The sequence below is a fragment of the Lycium barbarum genome, chromosome 10, assembly GCF_019175385.1.
Source record: "Lycium barbarum isolate Lr01 chromosome 10, ASM1917538v2, whole genome shotgun sequence".
Lineage (NCBI taxonomy): Eukaryota > Viridiplantae > Streptophyta > Magnoliopsida > Solanales > Solanaceae > Lycium > Lycium barbarum.
The window spans coordinates 40,652,113-40,674,882 of NC_083346.1; positions in this window are offsets into that span (position 1 = coordinate 40,652,113).

Below are 22,770 nucleotides of genomic sequence, written 5' to 3' on the forward strand. Positions count from 1 at the left end.
CCGCCACCTTTCTGATTTTGATTTGATTAATCTGAACGGGCGACCGCTTAAGATAAGTGTTCGATAAATGTTTGCGTCTGGCGTCTGTTGTTCATTTTCAGTTCGAATAACGTATGTTGAGTTGAATGAGTCTGAATACGATGATCTGGTTGTGAGTCTGGTTGGGGTGCCTAAGTAGGGCACCAGTCGCGGCCCACGGGGTTGGGTCGTGACAAAAGTGGTATCAGAGCGGTTTGTCCTCAGAATGTCTACAGGCCGTGTCTAGTAGAGTCTTGTTTATCGATGTGTTGTGCACCACATCCATAAACAAGAGACTACAGGGCATTTAGGATGTTACTTTCTTTTGAATCTTAGATCGTGCGATAAATCTGCATGGTTAGGATGTTTCCTACGAATTGTTGTATCTACAGCGAGGCTCCAAAAGAGAAGAAGTGTCAATATTTGGGGAAAATGTTTCTGACCCTATTTCTGCTGGTGATTGCAGATTGACAAAAAAAATGAAGAGGAGTGCTTCTGATGATGGGGATGAGGGTGCTAAGAAGGCCCCCAGGATGTCACCAGGACCGAGTAGGCAGATCCCCAGCTACTCGATTGAGACAGACCCTTCGGAGGATCCAGAGACAATTCCTCCAGAGTTTCTGATTCCCAGAGCAGAGGATCCCAAAGAAGATAGTTATGATACTGACCCCTCGGAGGACCCAGCGACGATACCTCCAGAGTTTCTTACCCCCAGGGAGGAGGATAGCCCCAATGCTGATCCATTAGAGCATTCCTCTGGGACGCCGGAGGAGGAGGTCCCCGAGGACATGCCAGCAGCTCCTGTAGTGGAGCATTATGTTAGACAGGCTTCTCCATAGAGTGTTACGCCCTACCGCAGTCCTTTGTCCTGGCCATCAGTGAACCAAGAATTGTCGGGCTACCTATACTCCTCCGATTCAGATGCAGGTAATAGCGGGGGCCAGGCGAATGGGGGCCAGATAGATGACGATGATGAGGGACACAGTTCCCACGGCAGCTCCCCAGGTTAGACCCGAGATTGATCAGTTATGAGTACATAAGTTTCCTAGAATTTTCGATGTGTGTATGATATCCGTAAAATGTTGTTCAATGACGACGACGGAAATTTAAAAAGGATTAGAGACCTAGTGATTAAAGGCAAGGGCGACTGAGATGTCCCCACCGTCAGTGTGAATCTAGAAATCTCACCTGAAAGTAAACAGGAAAGTGCCTCCGATGCCGTTTGAGTTGGGCACGTGTGGTAAGTGTCGACGTCGTTGTAATTCTTATTTGAAGTTAGCAGCCCCGTGTGGCTATGATATGACATGATATAATGTATATATATATGCGTGCATGTGTTGGCCCTGTGAGGCATGGTTGGTTTTCTGGTGTACAGGTTTCGGATAGTAAGAAATACAGAGGAAACTCTGCCAAAATTTTTCCAGGAATATGGAGGTAAATATGTAGATTGAGTACAAAAAGGTTCCGCGATACTCGTCGAAATTTAGTTTTCTTCTGTTGGTGGTTGGAGAGCATCTTACGGTAATATTTTATCAGATTTCGCCGACTATTTGGAGACGGAATTTGTGGGATGAAGACTTAAATCTGTGGGCTGTCTGTAATCATATGTATATGTGTATGAATGTGAATATTGAAGATTCAGAAAGGCAACAGGGTAATGGTACGACTTAGCCGGGGGTGGGTCCCGCTACGAGAATTTTCCAAAAATTTGCTAAGACCCCGTTTGGCCCAAAAATCACGTGACAAGGTCGTGTGGGGCAATCGATGAAGTTATATCAGCCCTAACGCGGCAAAATGCATGAAAGTTTCGGGGGTTAAGCGTGCTCAAGCTAGAGCAATTCTGGGATGGGTGACCCCCTGGGAAGTAATGCAAGGTTTTTCATAAGTGAGAGTGTGATAAATATAAATAGAAACTTGGGGTAATCATCAGGTAAATAGAATGTGTGTGGAGTAATTAGTGCCCTTACAGGAGTCGCGCGGAGCGAGGCGGACTAAATGGGTACAACACCGCTTGGGAAATTGAACGAATTTGAATAACAGCCATAGATGTTCGGCAGTAAGGTCTGAATAAGTGTGTGTATGTGTATGTGTATGTGTATGTGTGTGTGTATGATTTTCGTTTGGTGCCCATATGGATTAAGAGCCGAGCCCCGGCAACTAATGTTGTGATAGATGAAAGGTAAGCAGTGTGAATAAATAGAATCTTTGAAAGAATCGATACGCGAGACGCAAGGTAATTTGTGTGACAACTTGGCGAATAAGTTTACCAATAAAGAGAAATTCCCATGAAGCATTGGAGCCTTAATATGAACGATTCGATTCTAAATTGACATTCTATCTGTGGTGCTTCTGTACTTCCGATTCCGATAAGGCTCTGCCTAGTACGCCTTTGTATTTCTGAGCTCGATGATGTTCCCGTCCGATGAATCTTTGTGCGTTTGATTCTGGATACGTTTCTGTCTGGCACACCTCTGTATGTCTGACTTTGGATATCAATCCGTTTGATATGTCTCTGTGCGCTTGATTTTGATCGTGCGTATGTTTGATACATTTCGGTTTGTCTGATCACGATTCTGTATGAAACAATTCTGTATATTTGATTCTGATTTCGAATCTGTCCGATGTGATTCCGTACGTCTGACCCCGATTATGAGTCTGTCTGATATGTCTTCGTATGTTCGGTTCTGATCATGACCCGTCTTATATGCCTTTGTATGTCTGACTCCGACCTCAGATTTGTGTGATCTACTTCCGTGCCTTTGATGTTGACTATGAATCCGTCCGATATGTTTATGCGCGTCTGGCTTTAGCTCTGAATCTGTTTAGCATGAAGTGTCTGGTATGAAGTAAAGGGAGAGTACGACGATGTGGTAAGAAATTCAGAAGTGTAACGAAAATGATATTGGCTATGATGTCTGGAAAGCGTTCGTCCATTACAACAATATAGTGTAGGGTTCGGGGATTACGTAGGGTATGAGAAAAATGTATTTTGAAGGTATTTGAGTCAGTGATGTGAAACATTTGCCCTCTAATGTTGGTAAAGAAGCCGTGTCAGAAAAATCAGTAAAGGACAATTATAAAGAGAACCCTCCCAGAGTAGTGTGACGCCCCATGAGATCAATTTAACATTCGGGGACGAATGTTCTTAAGGGGGGGAGAATGTTATGTCCCGTGTTTTCGTATAACGGGAAATTGAGAAATAAAGAAGACTTGTGTGAGTTGAGGAAATATTTTGATTCGAGTTGTTATGATTATGTTGGTTATGGAATCATTAATGTCAAGACCTCGGGGAAGGCCGAGGGTAAATTTGAAATTTTGGAAATTAGTTTCGGGAATTACAAAACGGGACGTTTAATGAATTGGGCCAAGAAAAATGCAACACAAAAATTTAGGCCCAAGGGATTAGGGTGGCCGGCCTTTGCAAGGCCCAACCCATTATTTTGATGTCATGTGCATAGCACATGACTCTTAAAAAGGATAAATATCATCTTTTACTTGTAATTATCAAGAACTTAGATGAAAAGTCAAGAACACCAAGAATAGGGGCATTCGGCCGTAGTAGAGAAAGAGAGAAAAAGAAAATTTCCAAGCTTGTTTATTGATCCAAAAATTCTTGTTCTTCACATATTATGAAGTACTCGAGCCCCTCTTCAACGGGGTGTAATTAGTTTGACGAAAGGGCGACGTTTGCGGCGAATCAGAATCTTAAGATGAAGGTAAGATTTCTATGTCTTTATGTTATGAAATGGATATATATGTGTTAGTGATTGGATTAGCATGAAGATTTCGGAATGGTGTTGCGTTTGTGCATGGCGGGTGTGTGTAAGAAGGGTGTGTTTGGCCGTGAGTTCATGAGGTGCAAGGCATAGGAATTTTATCTTGTTTAGTTTGAATAATGTGTTGTTGTGATCTTTATGTCGTAAAGGATTGATTAAAGAATTGAGTTGGCGTTAGAAAATGATTTCGGACGTTATCGGAAAGTGTATACCTTTGGTATATTTGTGTATATCATAGTATATTTATGATACTAAAGACTTTAAATATGATTTAGGGTTGATGATAATGAATTCGGAATGAAACGACGCAAGTTAGAATGTTCGTCGTAACTTTTGGTGTTTTGAATGAAATAGGGAAAGTAATGGATTTTGAGAAACTTTGTATATGGTTTGGGACTTGTATGTTATGTGGTGGAATAATCTTGAATGAATGAATACAATAATGTGGACATGAGTTGGAATTGTGAAGTTTGAATATAGGATTACCAACTTATGTAATAGGGTGAAATTTTGAAGCTAGTACGGTTTGATTGTGGTTTGTATTGTGTAATGATGTTTGGGATTGTTGTTGTTATTGTATTTTGAGCCGAGCCAAGTCTCGGGGGTGTTAGATTTATAGGGGAAGTGCTGCCGAAATTTCGGTAGCCAAGTATAGCCCCAAAGATGAAAATGTTAACTCTCATGAATAGTAATTGGTAAAAGTGACCATTTGCAGTTTTCGGACGAAACGGGAATTGCGATTTGACGAGCGTAAGGCGCCAACCAGGTATGTAAAGCCTACCTATCCTTCTTTTGGCATGTCCAAGTCATACTAGGTTAAGATCGGAATCTCGGGGGTAACTCTGCTCTTGGAAATTTAGGTTCAAGTTTGGGTACTATTCATCCAGCGCAATTGAACCCTTTTGTGGCATTTGGTCAAAAGAATGTTCGAATCGTCATAATTTTTGCTGTTGTGTCCGAAACTCTCTGAAAATTTTGTGGATGGCTCTATGGAGCCTAAAGTCTGTGATTTGTGTCCGCCGCCTCGATTTGACTCGAAGTGGGCCCGCAAGCCCCGAGGCTTCCCTTATTTGGTTCGTTTGGCTCATTTTCGTCCGATATGAAAGGCAATCGTTTGTGTATGACTTAAGGGTCCGTTTGAAATTCCCTACGCCGTTATTGAACGTTTTGCACTTTCAATGATGTTAGATTTGCGGAAAATGACTTGTGACTTGTTTTTCAAGGACTTTGCAGTTTGGAACTCCGTAACTATTACCTACTAAATTTTTATTGTCCTGACTCCTACTCCGAGCCTTTTACGTCAAGTATCTGCCATGGATAATCATGTGTTGAGTTCGGTAATTTACTTTTAATTTGCATATGGTTTCTGCACTACTCCGTTCGTGCCATTTACTATGATTTCGTTCGTCGGTACCCGGGCCGACTTTGTGATCGTGCGCGCTATAACATATTCGGGAGTTATGATGTGTTACGGTTTCCGAGGCCTCGCCATAGGGCCGGTTTCCGTTTATGGAGTTATGATGTGATATGGCATTTGATATGTTCTGATGATGTGATGTGTGTGTGATATGATGTGTCTGGAGACTGTACGGAGATTTGAAAACTTCTGGAGTTATGATGTGTTGTGGCACCAGCGTCGGGGGTGACCACGTTACTAAACCCTATACATGATTTGATTTGCATTTGTACGTTTGCCTTCCGCACAGGTTTGCTTTGTTACGTTGACGATCGTGTCTGTTTCTTCTGACTCCAGTTGTGTTTGTGATTTCTGTACCTTCTACTTTACATACTCAGTACTTCTCCCGTACTGACCCCCGTTTCTTCGGGGGCTGTGTTTCATGCCCGCAGGTACAGAAGCTCGTTTGGGTGCTCCTCCAGTTTAGGCTACTCATTCTGCTGTGTTGGAGAGCTCCCCTTGATCCGGAGCCTACTTTTGGTACATACCTTCTGTTGTGTGTGTGTTCGGTACATTTGTGGATGTGTGGGTACGGCGGGGCCCTGTCCCGTCATATGTTCATATGTTCTGTTTTGTGTAGAGGCCTGTAGTCACATTTGTGGGTCGTGGGTCCGGTGTGTTTGTATGTGGGTCTGTTTTGCGTTCTTAAGCGGCCCGTACAATACTATGGCCAAGATGGCCTTTGAGTTTGTACGTGTGTGTGTGCATTCGGGCGATGTACATTCCGCCCTCTTTCTGATGTGTGTTTGTGCATTTGGGCGACGTATATTCCGCCACCTTTCTGATTTTGATTTGATTAATCTGAACGGGCGACCGCTTAAGATAAGTGTTCGATAAATGTTTGCGTCTGGCGTCTGTTGTTCATTTTCAGTTCGAATAACGCATGTTGAGTTGAATGAGTCTGAATACGATGATCTGGTTGTGAGTCTGGTTGGGGTGCCTAAGTAGGGCACCAGTCGCGGCCCACGGGGTTGGGTCGTGACAAAAGAGGTATCAGAGCGGTTTGTCCTCGGAATGTCTACAGGCCGTGTCTAGTAGAGTCTTGTTTATCGATGTGTTGTGCACCACATCCATAAACAAGAGACTACAGGGCATTTAGGATGTTACTTTCTTTTGAATCTTAGATCGTGCGATAAAGCTGCATGGTTAGGATGTTTCCTACGAATTGTTGTATCTACAGCGAGGCTCCAAAAGAGAAAAAGTGAAAATATTTAGGGAAAATGTTTCTGACTCTCTTTCTGCAGGTGATTGCAGATTGACAAAAAAAATGAAGAGGAGTGCTTCTGATGATGGGCATGAGGGTGCTAAGAAGGCCCCCAGGATGTCACCAGGACCGAGTAGGCAGATCCCCAGCTACTCAATTGAGACAGACCCTTCGGAGGATCCAGAGACAATTCCTCCAGAGTTTCTGATTCCCAGAGCAGAGGATCCCAAAGAAGATAGTTATGATACTGACCCCTCGGAGGACCCAGCGATGATACCTCCAGAGTTTCTTACCCCCAGGGAGGAGGATAGCCCCGATGCTGAGCCATTAGAGCATTCCTCTGGGACGCCGGAGGAGGAGGTCCTCGAGGACATGCCAGCAGCTCCTGTAGTGGAGCATTATGTTAGACAGGCTTCTCCATAGAGTGTTACGCCCTACCACAGTCCTTTGTCCTGGCCATCAGTGAACCAAGAATTGTCGGGCTACCTATACTCCTCCGATTCAGATGCAGGTAATAGCGGGGGCCAGGCGAATGGGGGCCAGACAGATGACGATGATGAGGGACACAGTTCCCACGGCAGCTCCCCAGCTTAGACCCGAGATTGATCAGTCATGAGTACATAAGTTTCCTAGAATTTTCGATGTGTGTATGATATCCGTAAAATGTTGTTCAATGACGACGACGGAAATTTCAAAAGGATTAGAGACCTAGTGATTAAAGGCAAGGGCGACTGAGATGTCCCCACCGTCAGTGTGAATCTAGAAATCTCACCTGAAAGTAAACAGGAAAGTGCCTCCGATGTCGTTTGAGTTGGGCACGTGTGGTAAGTGTCGACGTCGTTGTAATTCTTATTTGAAGTTAGCAGCCCCGTGTGGCTATGATATGACATGATATAATGTATATATATATGCGTGCATGTGTTGGCCCTGTGAGGCATGGTTGGTTTTCTGGTGTACAGGTTTCGGATAATAAGAAATACAGAGGAAACTCTGCCCAAATTTTTCCAGGAATATGGAGGTAAATATGTAGATTGAGTACAAAAAGGTTCCGCGATACTCGTCGAAATTTAGTTTTCTTCTGTTGGTGGTTGGAGACCATCTTACGGTAATATTTTATCAGATTTCGCCGACTATTTGGAGACGGAATTTGTGGGATGCAGACTTAAATCTGTGGGCTGTCTGTAATCATATGTATATGTGTATGAATGTGAATATTGAAGATTCAGAAACGCAACAGGGTAATGGTACGACTTAGCCAGGGGTGGGACCCGCTACGAGAATTTTCTGAAAATTTGCTAAGACCCCGTTTGGCCCAAAAATCACCTGACAAGGTCGTGTGGGGCAATCGATGAAGTTATATCAGCCCTAACGCGGCAAAATGCATGAAAGTTTCGGGGGTTAAGCGTGCTCAAGCCAGAGCAATTCTGGGATGGGTGACCCCCTGGGAAGTAATGCAAGGTTTTTCATAAGTGAGAGTGTGATAAATATAAATAGAAACTTGGGGTAATCATCAGGTAAATAGAATGTGTGTGGAGTAATTAGTGCCCTTACAGGAGTCGCGCGGAGCGAGGCGGACTAAATGGGTACAACACCGCTTGGGAAATTGAACGAATTTGAATAACAGCCATAGATGTTCGCCAGTAAGGTCTGAATAAGTGTGTGTATGTGTATGTGTATGTGTATGTGTGTGTGTATGATTTTCGTTTGGTGCCCATATGGATTAAGAGCCGAGCCCCGGCAACTAATGTTGTGATAGATGAAAGGTAAGCAGTGTGAATAAATAGAATCTTTGAAAGAATCGATACGCGAGACGCAAGGTAATTTGTGTGACAACTTGGCGAATAAGTTTACCAATAAAGAGAAATTCCCATGAAGCATTGGAGCCTTAATATGAACGATTCGATTCTAAATTGACATTCTATATGTGGTGCTTCTGTACTTCCGATTCCGATAAGGCTCTGCCTAGTACGCCTTTGTATTTCTGAGCTCGATGATGTTCCCGTCCGATGAATCTTTGTGCGTTTGATTCTGGATACGTTTCTGTCTGGCACACCTCTGTATGTCTGACTTTGGATATCAATCCGTTTGATATGTCTCTGTGCGCTTGATTTTGATCGTGCGTATGTTTGATACATTTCGGTTTGTCTGATCACGATTCTGTATGAAACAATTCTGTATATTTGATTCTGATTTCGAATCTGTCCGATGTGATTCCGTACGTCTGACCCCGATTATGAGTCTGTCTGATATGTCTTCGTATGTTCGGTTCTGATCATGACCTATCTTATACGCCTTTGTATGTCTAACTCCGACCTCATATTTGTCTGATCTACTTCCGTGCCTTTGATGTTGACTATGAATCCGTCCGATATGTTTATGCGCGTCTGGCTTTAGCTCTGAATCTGTTTAGCATGAAGTGTCTGGTATGAAGTAAAGGGAGAGTACGACGATGTGGTAAGAAATTCAGAAGTGTAACGAAAATGATATTGGCTATGATGTCTGGAAAGCGTTCGTCCATTACAAGAATATAGCGTAGGGTTCGGGGATTACGTAGGGTATGAGAAAAATGTATTATGAAGGTATTTGAGTCAGTGATGTGAAAAATTTGCCCTCTAATATTGGTAAAGAAGCCGTCTCAGAAAAATCAGTAAAGGACAACTATAAAGAGAACCCTCCCAGAGTAGTGTGACGCCCCATGAGATCAATTCAACATTCGGGGACGAATGTTCTTAAGGGGGGGGGAGAATGTTATGTCCCGTGTTTTTGTATAACGGGAAATTGAGAAATAAAGAAGACTTGTGTGAGGTGAGAAAATATTTTGATTCGAGTTGTTATGATTATGTTGGTTATGGAATCATTAATGTCAAGACCTCGGGGAAGGCCGAGGGTAAATTTGGAATTTTGGAAATTAGTTTCGGGAATTACAAAACGGAACGTTTAATGAATTGGGCCAAGAAAAATGCAACACAAAAATTTAGGCCCAAGGGATTAGGGTGGCCGGCCTTTGCAAGGCCCAACCCATTATTTTGATGTCATGTGCATAGCACATGACTCTTAAAAAGGATAAATATCATCTTTTACTTGTAATTATCAAGAACTTAGATGAAAAGTCAAGAACTCCAAGAATAGGGGCATTCGGCCGTAGTAGAGAAAGAGAGAAAAAGAAAATTTCCAAGCTTGTTTATTGATCCAAAAATTCTTGTTCTTCACATATTATGAAGTACTCGAGCCCCTCTTCAACGGGGTGCAATTAGTTTGACGAAAGGGCGACGTTTGCGGCGAATCGGAATCTTAAGATGAAGGTAAGATTTCTATGTCTTTATGTTATGAAATGGATATATATGTGTTAGTGATTGGATTAGCATGAAGATTTCGGAATGGTGTTGCGTTTGTGCATGGCGGGTGTGTGGTAAGAAGGGTGTGTTTGGCCGTGAGTTCATGAGGTGCAAGGCATAGGAATTTTATCTTGTTTGTTTTGAATAATGTGTTGTTGTGATCTTTATGTCGTAAAGGAATGATTAAAGAATTGAGTTGGCGTTAGAAAATGATTTCGGACGTTATCGGAAAGTGTATACCTTTGGTATATTTGTGTATATCATAGTATATTTATGATACTAAAGACTTTAAATATGATTTAGGGTTGATGATAATGAATTCGGAATGAAACGACGCAAGTTAGAATGTTCGTCGTAACTTTTGGTGTTTTGAATGAAATAGGGAAAGTAATGGATTTTGAGAAACTTTGTATATGGTTTGGGACTTGTATGTTATGTGGTGGAATAATCTTGAATGAATGAATACAATAATGTGGACATGAGTTGGAATTGTGAAGTTTGAATATAGGATTACCAACTTATGTAATAGGGTGAAATTTTGAAGCTAGTACGGTTTGATTGTGGTTTGTATTGTGTAATGATGTTTGGGATTGTTGTTGTTATTGTATTTTGAGCCGAGCCAAGTCTCGGGGGTGTTAGATTTATTGGGGAAGTGCTGCCGAAATTTCGGTAGCCAAGTATAGCCCCAAAGATGAAAATGTTAACTCTCATGAATAGTAACTGGTAAAAGTGACCATTTGCAGTTTTCGGACGAAACGGGAATTGCGATTTGACGAGCGTAATGCGCCAACCAGGTATGTAAAGCCTACCTATCCTTCTTTTGGCATGTCCTAGTCATACTAGGTTAAGATCGGAATCTCGGGGGTAACTCTGCTCTTGGAAATTTAGGTTCAAGTTTGGGTACTATTCATCCAGCGCAATTAAACCCTTTTGTGGCATTTGGTCAAAAGAATGTTCGTATCGTCATAATTTTTGCTGTTGTGTCCGAAACTCTCTGAAACTTTTGTGGATGGCTCTATGGAGCCTAAAGTCTGTGATTTGTGTCCGCCGCCTCGATTTGACTCGAAGTGGGCTCGCAAGCCCCGAGGCTTCCCTTATTTGGTTCGTTTGGCTCATTTTCGTCCGATATGAAAGGCAATCGTTTGTGTATGACTTAAGGGTCCGTTTGAAATTCCCTACGCCGTTATTGAACGTTTTGCACTTTGAATGATGTTAGATTTGCGGAAAATGACTTGTGAATTGTTTTTCAAGGACTTTGCAGTTTGGAACTCCGTAACTATTACCTACTAAATTTTCATTGTCCTGACTCCTACTCCGAGCCTTTTACATCAAGTATATGCCATGGATAATCATGTGTTGAGTTCGGTAATTTACTTTTAATTTGCATATGGTTTCTGCACTACTCCGTTCGTGCCATTTACTATGATTTCGTTCGTCGGTACCCGGGCCGACTTTGTGATCGTGCGCGCTATAACACATTCGGGAGTTATGATGTGTTACGGTTTCCGAGGCCTCGCCATAGGGCCGGTTACCGTTTATGGAGTTATGATGTGATATGGCATTTGATATGTTCTGATGATGTGATGTGTGTGTGATATGATGTGTCTGGAGACTGTACGGAGATGTGAAAACTTCTGGAGTTATGATGTGTTGTGCCACCAGCGTCGGGGGTGACCACGTTACTAAACCCTATACATGATTTGATTTGCATTTGTACGTTTGCCTTCCGCACAGGTTTGCTTTGTTACGTTGACGTTCGTGTCTGTTTCTTCTGACTCCAGTTGTGTTTGTGATTTCTGTACCTTCTACTTTACATACTCAGTACTTCTCCCGTACTGACCCCCGTTTCTTCGGGGGCTGTGTTTCATGCCCGCAGGTACAAAAGCTCGTTTGGGTGGTCCTCCAGTTTAGGCTACTCATTCTGCTGTGTTGGAGAGCTCCCCTTGATCCGGAGCCTACTTTTGGTACATACCTTCTGTTGTGTGTGTGTTCGGTACATTTGTGGATGTGTGGGTACGGCGGGGCCCTGTCCCGTCATATGTTCATATGTTCTGTTTTGTCTAGAGGCCTGTAGTCACATTTGTGGGTCGTGGGTCCGGTGTGTTTGTATGTGGGTCTGTTTTGCGTTCTTAAGCGGCCCGTATGCTACTATGGCCAAGATGGCCTTTGAGTTTGTACGTGTGTGTGTGCATTCGGGCGATGTACATTCCGCCCCCTTTCTGATGTGTGTTTGTGCATTTGGGCGACGTATATTCCGCCACCTTTCTGATTTTGATTTGATTAATCTGAACGGGCGACCGCTTAAGATAACTGTTCGATAAATGTTTGCGTCTGGCGTCTGTTGTTCATTTTTTCAGTTCGAATAACGCATGTTGAGTTGAATGAGTCTGAATACGATGATCTGGTTATGAGTCTGGTTGGGGTGCCTAAGTACGGCACCAGTCGCGGCCCACGGGGTTGGGTCGTGACAAAAGTGGTATCAGCGCGGTTTGTCCTCGGAATGTATACAGGCCGTGTCTAGTAGAGTCTTGTTTATCGATGTGTTGTGCACCACATCTATAAACAGGAGACTACAGGGCATTTAGGATGTTACTTTCTTTTGAATCTTAGATCGTGCGATAAAGCTGCATGGTTAGGATGTTTCCTACGAATTGTTGTATCTACAGCGAGGCTCCAAAAGAGAAAAAGTGTCAATATTTGGGGAAAATGTTTCTGACCCTCTTTCTGCAGGTGATTGCAGATTGACAAAAAAAATGAAGAGGAGTGCTTCTGATGATGGGGCTAGGGTGCTAAGAAGGCCCCCAGGATGTCACCAGGACCGAGTAGGCAGATCCCTAGCTACTCGATTGAGACAGACCCTTCGGAGGATCCAGAGACAATTCCTCCAGAGTTTCTGATTCCCAGAGCAGAGGATCCCAAAGAAGATAGTTATGATACTGACCCCTCGGAGGACCCAGCGATGATACCTCCAGAGTTTCTTACCCCCAGGGAGGAGGATAGCCCCGATGCTGAGCCATTAGAGCATTCCTCTGGGACGCCGGAGGAGGAGGTCCTCGAGGACATGCCAGCAGCTCCTGTAGTGGAGCATTATGTTAGACAGGCTTCTCCATAGAGTGTTACGCCCTACCGCAGTCCTTTGTCCTGGCCATCAGTGAACCAAGAATTGTCGGGCTACCTATACTCCTCCGATTCAGATGCAGGTAATAGCGGGGGCCAGGCGAATGGGGGCCAGACAGATGACGATGATGAGGGACACAGTTCCCACGGCAGCTCCCCAGCTTAGACCCGAGATTGATCAGTTATGAGTACATAAGTTTCCTAGAATTTTTTATGTGTGTATGATATCCGTAAAATGTTGTTCAATGACGACGACGGAAATTTAAAAAGGATTAGAGACCTAGTGATTAAAGGCAAGGGCGACTGAGATGTCCCCACCGTCAGTGTGAATCTAGAAATCTCACCTGAAAGTAAACAGGAAAGTGCCTCCGATGCCGTTTGAGTTGGGCACGTGTGGTAAGTGTCGACGTCGTTGTAATTCTTATTTGAAGTTAGCAGCCCCGTGTGGCTATGATATGACATGATATAATGTATATATATATGCGTGCATGTGTTGGCCCTGTGAGGCATGGTTGGTTTTCTGGTGTACAGGTTTCGGATAATAAGAAATACAGAGGAAACTCTGCCCAAATTTTTCCAGGAATATGGAGGTAAATATGTAGATTGAGTACAAAAAGGTTCCGCGATACTCGTCGAAATTTAGTTTTCTTCTGTTGGTGGTTGGAGACCATCTTACGGTAATATTTTATCAGATTTCGCCGACTATTTGGAGACGGAATTTGTGGGATGAAGACTTAAATCTGTGGGCTGTCTGTAATCATATGTATATGTGTATGAATGTGAATATTGAAGATTCAGAAAGGCAACAGGGTAATGGTACGACTTAGCCGGGGGTGGGACCCGCTACGAGAATTTTCTGAAAATTTGCTAAGACCCCGTTTGGCCCAAAAATCACCTGACAAGGTCGTGTGGGGCAATCGATGAAGTTATATCAGCCCTAACGCGGCAAAATGCATGAAAGTTTCGGGGGATAAGCGTGCTCAAGCCAGAGCAATTCTGGGATGGGTGACCCCCTGGGAAGTAATGCAAGGTTTTTCATAAGTGAGAGTGTGATAAATATAAATAGAAACTTGGGGTAATCATCAGGTAAATAGAATGTGTGTGGAGTAATTAGTGCCCTTACAGGAGTCGCGCGGAGCGAGGCGGACTAAATGGGTACAACACCGCTTGGGAAATTGAACGAATTTGAATAACAGCCATAGATGTTCGCCAGTAAGGTCTGAATAAGTGTGTGTATGTGTATGTGTATGTGTATGTGTGTGTGTATGATTTTCGTTTGGTGCCCATATGGATTAAGAGCCGAGCCCCGGCAACTAATGTTGTGATAGATGAAAGGTAAGCAGTGTGAATAAATAGAATCTTTGAAAGAATCGATACGCGAGACGCAAGGTAATTTGTGTGACAACTTGGCGAATAAGTTTACCAATAAAGAGAAATTCCCATGAAGCATTGGAGCCTTAATATGAACGATTCGATTCTAAATTGACATTCTATCTGTGGTGCTTCTGTACTTCCGATTCCGATAAGGCTCTGCCTAGTACGCCTTTGTATTTCTGAGCTCGATGATGTTCCCGTCCGATGAATCTTTGTGCGTTTGATTCTGGATACGTTTCTGTCTGGCACACCTCTGTATGTCTGACTTTGGATATAAATCCGTTTGATATGTCTCTGTGCGCTTGATTTTGATCGTGCGTATGTTTGATACATTTCGGTTTGTCTGATCACGATTCTGTATGAAACAATTCTGTATATTTGATTCTGATTTCGAATCTGTCCGATGTGATTCCGTACGTCTGACCCCGATTATGAGTCTGTCTGATATGTCTTCGTATGTTCGGTTCTTATCATGACCCGTCTTATACGCCTTTGTATGTCTGACTCCGACCTCAGATTTGTGTGATCTACTTCCGTGAATTTGATGTTGACTATGAATCCGTCCGATATGTTTATGCGCGTCTGGCTTTAGCTCTGAATCTGTTTAGCATGAAGTGTCTGGTATGAAGTAAAGGGAGAGTACGACGATGTGGTAAGAAATTCAGAAGTGTAACGAAAATGATATTGGCTATGATGTCTGGAAAGCGTTCGTCCATTACAAGAATATAGTGTAGGGTTCGGGGATTACGTAGGGTATGAGAAAAATGTATTATGAAGGTATTTGAGTCAGTGATGTGAAACATTTTCCCTCTAATGTTGGTAAAGAAGCCGTGTCAGAAAAATCAGTAAAGGACAACTATAAAGAGAACCCTCCCAGAGTAGTGTGACGCCCCATGAGATCAATTTAACATTCGGGGACGAATGTTCTTAAGGGGGGGAGAATGTTATGTCCCGTGTTTTCGTATAACGGGAAATTGAGAAATAAAGGAGACTTGTGTGAGTTGAGGAAATATTTTGATTCGAGTTGTTATGATTATGTTGGTTATGGAATCATTAATGTCAAGACCTCGGGGAAGGCCGAGGGTAAATTTGGAATTTTGGAAATTAGTTTCGGGAATTACAAAACGGGACGTTTAATGAATTGGGCCAAGAAAAATGCAACACAAAAATTTAGGCCCAAGGGATTAGGGTGGCCGGCCTTTGCAAGGCCCAACCCATTATTTTGATGTCATGTGCATAGCACATGACTCTTAAAAAGGATAAATATCATCTTTTACTTGTAATTATCAAGAACTTAGATGAAAAGTCAAGAACACCAAGAATAGGGGCATTCGGCCGTAGTAGAGAAAGAGAGAAAAAGAAAATTTCCAAGCTTGTTTATTGATCCAAAAATTCTTGTTCTTCACATATTATGAAGTACTCGAGCCCCTCTTCAACGGGGTGCAATTAGTTTGACGAAAGGGCGACGTTTGCGGCGAATCGGAATCTTAAGATGAAGGTAAGATTTCTATGTCTTTATGTTATGAAATGGATATATATGTGTTAGTGATTGGATTAGCATGAAGATTTTGGAATGGTGTTGCGTTTGTGCATGGCGGGTGTGTGTAAGAAGGGTGTGTTTGGCCGTGAGTTCATGAGGTGCAAGGCATAGGAATTTTATCTTGTTTGTTTTGAATAATGTGTTGTTGTGATCTTTATGTCGTAAAGGAATGATTAAAGAATTGAGTTGGCGTTAGAAAATGATTTCGGACGTTATCGGAAAGTGTATACCTTTGGTATATTTGTGTATATCACAGTATATTTATGATACTAAAGACTTTAAATATGATTTAGGGTTGATGATAATGAATTCGGAATGAAACGACGCAAGTTAGAATGTTCGTCGTAACTTTTGGTGTTTTGAATGAAATAGGGAAAGTAATGGATTTTGAGAAACTTTGTATATGGTTTGGGACTTGTATTTTATGTGGTGGAATAATCTTGAATGAATGAATACAATAATGTGGACATGAGTTGGAATTGTGAAGTTTGAATATAGGATTACCAACTTATGTAATAGGGTGAAATTTTGAAGCTAGTACGGTTTGATTGTGGTTTGTATTGTGTAATGATGTTTGGGATTGTTGTTGTTATTGTATTTTGAGCCGAGCCAAGTCTCGGGGGTGTTAGATTTATAGGGGAAGTGCTGCCGAAATTTCGGTAGCCAAGTATAGCCCCAAAGATGAAAATGTTAACTCTCATGAATAGTAACTGGTAAAAGTGACCATTTGCAGTTTTCGGACGAAACGGGAATTGCGATTTGACGAGCGTAAGGCGCCAACCAGGTATGTAAAGCCTACCTATCCTTCTTTTGGCATGTCCTAGTCATACTAGGTTAAGATCGGAATCTCGGGGGTAACTCTGCTCTTGGAAATTTAGGTTCAAGTTTGGGTACTATTCATCCAGCGCAATTGAACCCTTTTGTGGCATTTGGTCAAATGAATGTTCGAATCGTCATAATTTTTGCTGTTGTGTCCGAAACTCTCTGAAACTTTTGTGGATGGCTCTATGGAGCCTAAAGTCTGTGATTTGTGTCCGCCGCCTCGATTTGATTCGAAGTGGGCCCGCAAGCCCCGAGGCTTCCCTTATTTGGTTCGTTTGGCTCATTTTCGTCCGATATGAAAGGCAATCGTTTGTGTATGACTTAAGGGTCCGTTTGAAATTCCCTACGCCGTTATTGAACGTTTTGCACTTTGAATGATGTTAGATTTGCGGAAAATGACTTGTGAATTGTTTTTCAAGGACTTTGCAGTTTGGAACTCCGTAACTATTACCTACTAAATTTTTATTGTCCTGACTCCTACTCCGAGCCTTTTACGTCAAGTATATGCCATGGATAATCATGTGTTGAGTTCGGTAATTTACTTTTAATTTGCATATGGTTTCTGCACTACTCCGTTCGTGCCATTTACTATGATTTCGTTCGTCGGTACCCGGGCCGACTTTGTGATCGTGCGCGCTATAACATATTCGAGAGTTATGATGTGTTACGGTTTCCGAGGCCTCGCCATAGGGCCTGTTACCGTTTATGGAGTTATGATGTGATATGGCATTTGATATGTTCTGATGATGTGATGTGTGTGTGATATGATGTGTCTGGAGACTGTACGGAGATTTGAAAACTTCTGGAGTTATGATGTGTTGTAGCACCAGCGTCGGGGGTGACCACGTTCCTAAACCCTATACATGATTTGATTTGCATTTGTACGTTTGCCTTCCGCACAGGTTTGCTTTGCTACGTTGACGTTCGTGTCTGTTTCTTCTGACTCCAGTTGTGTTTGTGATTTCTGTACCTTCTACTTTACATACTCAGTACTTCTCCCGCACTGACCCCCGTTTCTTCGGGGGCTGTGTTTCAAGCCCGCAGGTACAGAAGCTCGTTTGGGTGGTCCTCCAGTTTAGGTTACTCATTCTGCTGTGTTGGAGAGCTCCCCTTGATCCAGAGCCTACTTTTGGTACATACCTTCTGTTGTGTGTGTGTTCGGTACATTTGTGGATGTGTGGGTATGGCGGGGCCCTGTCCCGTCATATGTTCATATGTTCTGTTTTGTCTAGAGGCCTGTAATCACATTTGTGGGTCGTGGGTCCGGTGTGTTTGTATGTGGGTCTGTTTTGCGTTCTTAAGCGGCCCGTACGCTACTATGGCCAAGATGGCCTTTGAGTTTGTACGTGTGTGTGTGCATTCGGGCGATGTACATTCCGCCCCCTTTCTGATGTGTGTTTGTGCATTTGGGCGACGTATATTCCGCCACCTTTCTGATTTTGATTTGATTAATCTGAACGGGCGACCGCTTAAGATAAGTGTTCGATAAATGTTTGCGTCTGGCGTCTGTTGTTCATTTTCAGTTCGAATAACGCATGTTGAGTTGAATGAGTCTGAATACGATGATCTGGTTGTGAGTCTGGTTGGGGTGCCTAAGTAGGGCACCAGTCGCGGCCCACGGGGTTGGGTCGTGACACCTATCTAGTGTGGCAATGGGTACCTCTTCGTAAGTCAACTTTTCGGTCACTTATACATCAACTATTGGCACGATCCTAGTAGAAGCTCCAACACATTTACGAAGCATCGAGACATGGAAAACCAGATGAACTGACTCCAAATTCGGAGGTAGATCTAATTCATAGGCCACTTGGCCTATTTTGCGCACAATCTCATAAGGCCCAATGTATCGAGGACTAAGTTTCCCCTTTTTGCCAAATCTCATAACGCCCTTCATTGGCGACACTTTAAAGAATATCCAATCTTTGACTTGGAACTCTATGTCCCTTCGACGATTATCCGCATAGGACTTTTGGTGACTTTGAGCTGCCAATAATCGATCTTGTATGATTTTGACCTTCTCCATGGTTTGCTGGACCAAGTCTGGCCCTATTAACTTAGCCTTTCCTGTTTCAAACCACCCAATTGGGGATCTACACTTTCGCCCGTATAGAGCCTCATACGGTGCTATTTGAATGCTAGAATGGTAACTATTGTTATAAGCAAATTCAATGAGTGGCAAGTGATCATCCCAATTTCCTCCAAAATCTATCATACATGCCCGCAACATATCTTCAAGAGTCTAAATGGTACACTCAGCTTGTCCATCAGTCTGCAAGTGAAATGCCGTGCTAAGGCTTACTTGGGTCCCTAAACGCTCTTGGAAGGACTTCCAAAAATTGGTCGTAAACTGGGTTCCTCTGTCTGAGATAATAAATACTGGAACACCATGAAGTCGCACTATCTCTTTAACATTGAGCTTTGCATAGTCTTCTGCCTCATACGTCGTTCTGACCGGTAAGAAATGAGCTGACTTAGTGAGTCTATCCACGATCACCCATATGGAATCATACTTACGTCGAGAACGGGGTAAGCCTGTAATGAAGTCCATGTTAATCACTTCCCACCTCCAAGTTGGGATTTCTATAGTTTGCAACAATCCGCCCGGCTTTTGGTGCTCGATTTTTACGTGTTGACAGTTGGGACATTGAACTACAAATTTTGCTATATCCTTCTTGATCCCATTCCACCAGTATATAGACTTAAGATCATGATACATTTTCGTTGCTCCGGGGTGGATATAATAACGGGAACAATGAGCTTCTCTCAATATTTGGTGGCGTAGACCTGCCACATCGGGGACACATAATCTGCCCTGGCATCGAAGAACTCCGTCTTCCAAAAGCTCAAATGATGACTCCTCCTTATGAGGGAGTGTATCTCTGTAATGGATTAGCATGGAATCTTCGTATTGCCGCTCTCTCACTTCCGCTACTAGCGACGAGACTGCTGAATTCTGAATAGTAGTTCCCCTGTTACCTGAGTCCACTACTCGAACTCCTAGGCTAGCTACCTGCTGGTGCTCACGAGCCATTTCTCTCTTTTCTGGTCGTACATCACAAAAACATCCCATAGATCTATGGCTAAGAGCATCAGCCACAACATTCGCTTTTCCGGGGTGATACAAGATATCAACATCATAATCCTCTAGCAGTTCCAACCATCGTCGTTGTCGCAAATTCAACTCTTTCTGCTTGAAGATATACTGAAGACTCTTATGGTCTGTATAAATATCCACATGGACACCATATAGATAATGTCTCCATATCTTTAATGTGTGAACCACTGCAGCCAATTCTAGATCATGTGTTGGGTAATTCTTCTCATGTTTCCGTAATTGCCTTGAAGCATACGCAATCACCTTACCATGTTGCGTCAATACACAGCCTAGCCCAACGCCTGAAGCATCTCAATAAACAACGTATCCTTTCAATCCCTCTGGAAGTGTCAGGACTGGGGAAGAAGTCAATCTACCCTTTAACTCTTAGAAGCTACGTTCACAAGCATCTGTCCATTGAAACTTTGCTGATCTCTGGGTCAGCTTTGTGAGTGGTGCATAGATAGAAGAAAAACCTTCCACAAATCTCCTGTAATAACCTGCTAAGCCCAGAAAGCTACGAACCTCCGTAGGAGTTATTGGCCTTGGCCAAGTCTTCACGGCCTTAATCTTTTGGCTATCCACTCGAATACCATCGGCTGCAAAAATGTGCCCCAAAAACGTCACTGAGTTCAACCAAACCTCACATTTAGAAAATTTTGCAAACTCTCGAGTTTGAAGAACTCTAAGGACAGTACGCAAATGATCAGCATGTTCTGCCTCGGATCTAGAATACACTAAGATATCGTCGATGAATACAATCACAAATAGATCTAGGAAGGGCCTGAACACATTGTTCATCAAATTCATAAATACTGTCGGTGCATTAGTCAGCCCAAACGAAATCACCCGGAACTCGAAATGACCATATCTTGTTCTAAAGGTTGTCTTAGGGATATCTTTCTCCCTAACTCTCACTTGATGATATTCGAACCTCAAATATATCTTTGAAAACCATTTGGCGCCTTGTAATTGATCAAACAAGTCATCAATCCTCGGGAGAGGATATTTATTCTTAATCGCCACCTTATTCAATTGCCGATAATCGATACACATTCTCAAGGAGCCATCATTATTTTGGTCAAACAATACGGGTGCTCCCCACGGGGATGAACTAGGCCTAATAAAGCCTTTCTCAAGCAAGTCTTTCAATTGCTCCTTCAACTCTTTCAATTCTGCGGGAGCCATTCTATAAGGAGGAATAGATATAGGCTTAGTGTCTGGCAACACATCAATAGCAAAATCAATCTCCCGTTCAGGAGGAAGGCCTGAAAGCTCTTTCGGAAACACATCCGGAAATTCATTCACCACGGGAACTGACTGAAGAATTGGCGATTCAGCTTCTACATCTTGAACCCGAACTAGATGATAAATGCATCATTTCGTGATCATTTTCCTTGCCTTTAGATAGGAAATAAACCTACCTTTTGGTGACGCAGTATTCCTTTTCTATTCTAGAACTGGTTCTCCCGGAAATTGCAAACGAACCATTTTCATTCTACAATCAACATTGGCATAGCAAGAAGCCAACCAATCCATGCCCATAATGACATCAAAGTCTATCATTGTTAGCTCATGCAAGTCAACCATAGTATGACGGTCACAAATCACAACTATACAGTTTCTATATACCCGGCTAGCTATTACCGATTCACCAACGGGTGTAGACACCTCAAAAGGTTTGATCGACTCTGGTTCGACTCTAAATCGACTCGCAATATATGGAGTAACATATGACAATGTGGAGCCCGGATCAATCAAAGCATATACATCATGAGAAAATACCGATAATATACCTGTGACCACATCAGGAGAAGACTCAAGATCTTGGCGTCCAGCCAAAGCATAAATACGGTGCTGAGGACCGCTAGAAGTGGGAACTCTCCCTCTGCCTCTACCATGGCCGACTGGCGTATGTGAACCTGGCCCCATAGTGCGTATAGACGCTAAAGATCTGACTACCGACCCTGAAGGATGGGTCCTACCTCTACCATGAACTGAGGGGCAATCACACATAATATGGCCTGGTCGACCACATGAATAGCAAACATCTGAACCCAATAGGCATGGACCCCAACGTAGCTTCCCACACTGGAAACATTGTGGCACGTGTAACCTCTCCTGACCCGAATCACCTCTAAACTGAGATCCCGAAAATCTCTGACTCGTCCCGGAAAGAGTGGATCTATCAAATCTCTAGCCTGAAAACTGTGGAGGTGCACTGGTCATAGAATAGCTTGAATGTCTAGAAAACTGCTGCCTGTGCCCACCTCTGAACTCGCTCATCGGACCCGAATATCTGGCCCTCTTGCTATGTCCCATATCATGCTCGCGTTCACTTCTTTGTTGTTGTAGGATTTTTTCTAAGTTCTGAGCATGGGCCTGAATGCGTGAAATATCCATATTGTCCTGAAGGGACGCAGTCAAGCACCTATACATCAAATGTGGCCCTAGGCCCTTCACAAATCGGTGCAGTCGGTCACCCATATCCGCTACCATGGCTGAAACATACCTAGCCAAAGAATTGAAGCAGAGACTATACTCTAAAGCACTCATGCTACCTTGCATCAAATTCAAAAACTTATCGGCTCTAGCTCGCCGAACTTCTGGAGGCATATAGTGTCGGAAGAAAGCATCAACAAACTCTTACCATACCGAGGAAGGTGCATTGGCTCCCCTTGAAGCCATCCAAACCGTGTACCGATGGATCGAGATATCCCTCAATATATTGGACGCTAACTCCACCGACTCGGTGTCCGAAGCATGTATCAACCGAAGCGTCCTCAACATACCATCAATAAAGTTTTGAGGGTCCTCATCCGTCTTTGATCCAAAGAAATTCGGGGGATTTAAGCTAATAAAGTCACAGGCCCTTGCACTAACAGCCCTATCACCTTGCCCTGTACTTTGCCGTTGAGTCTGGGCAGCAACCAGTTGAGTAAGCAAATGTATGGCCTCTTTTACATCTTGTCCTGAAGCATCTGGTGGAGGAGCCGGAGGTGCTGGAGCTGGGGCTGAGGCTCCCTCATGCTCC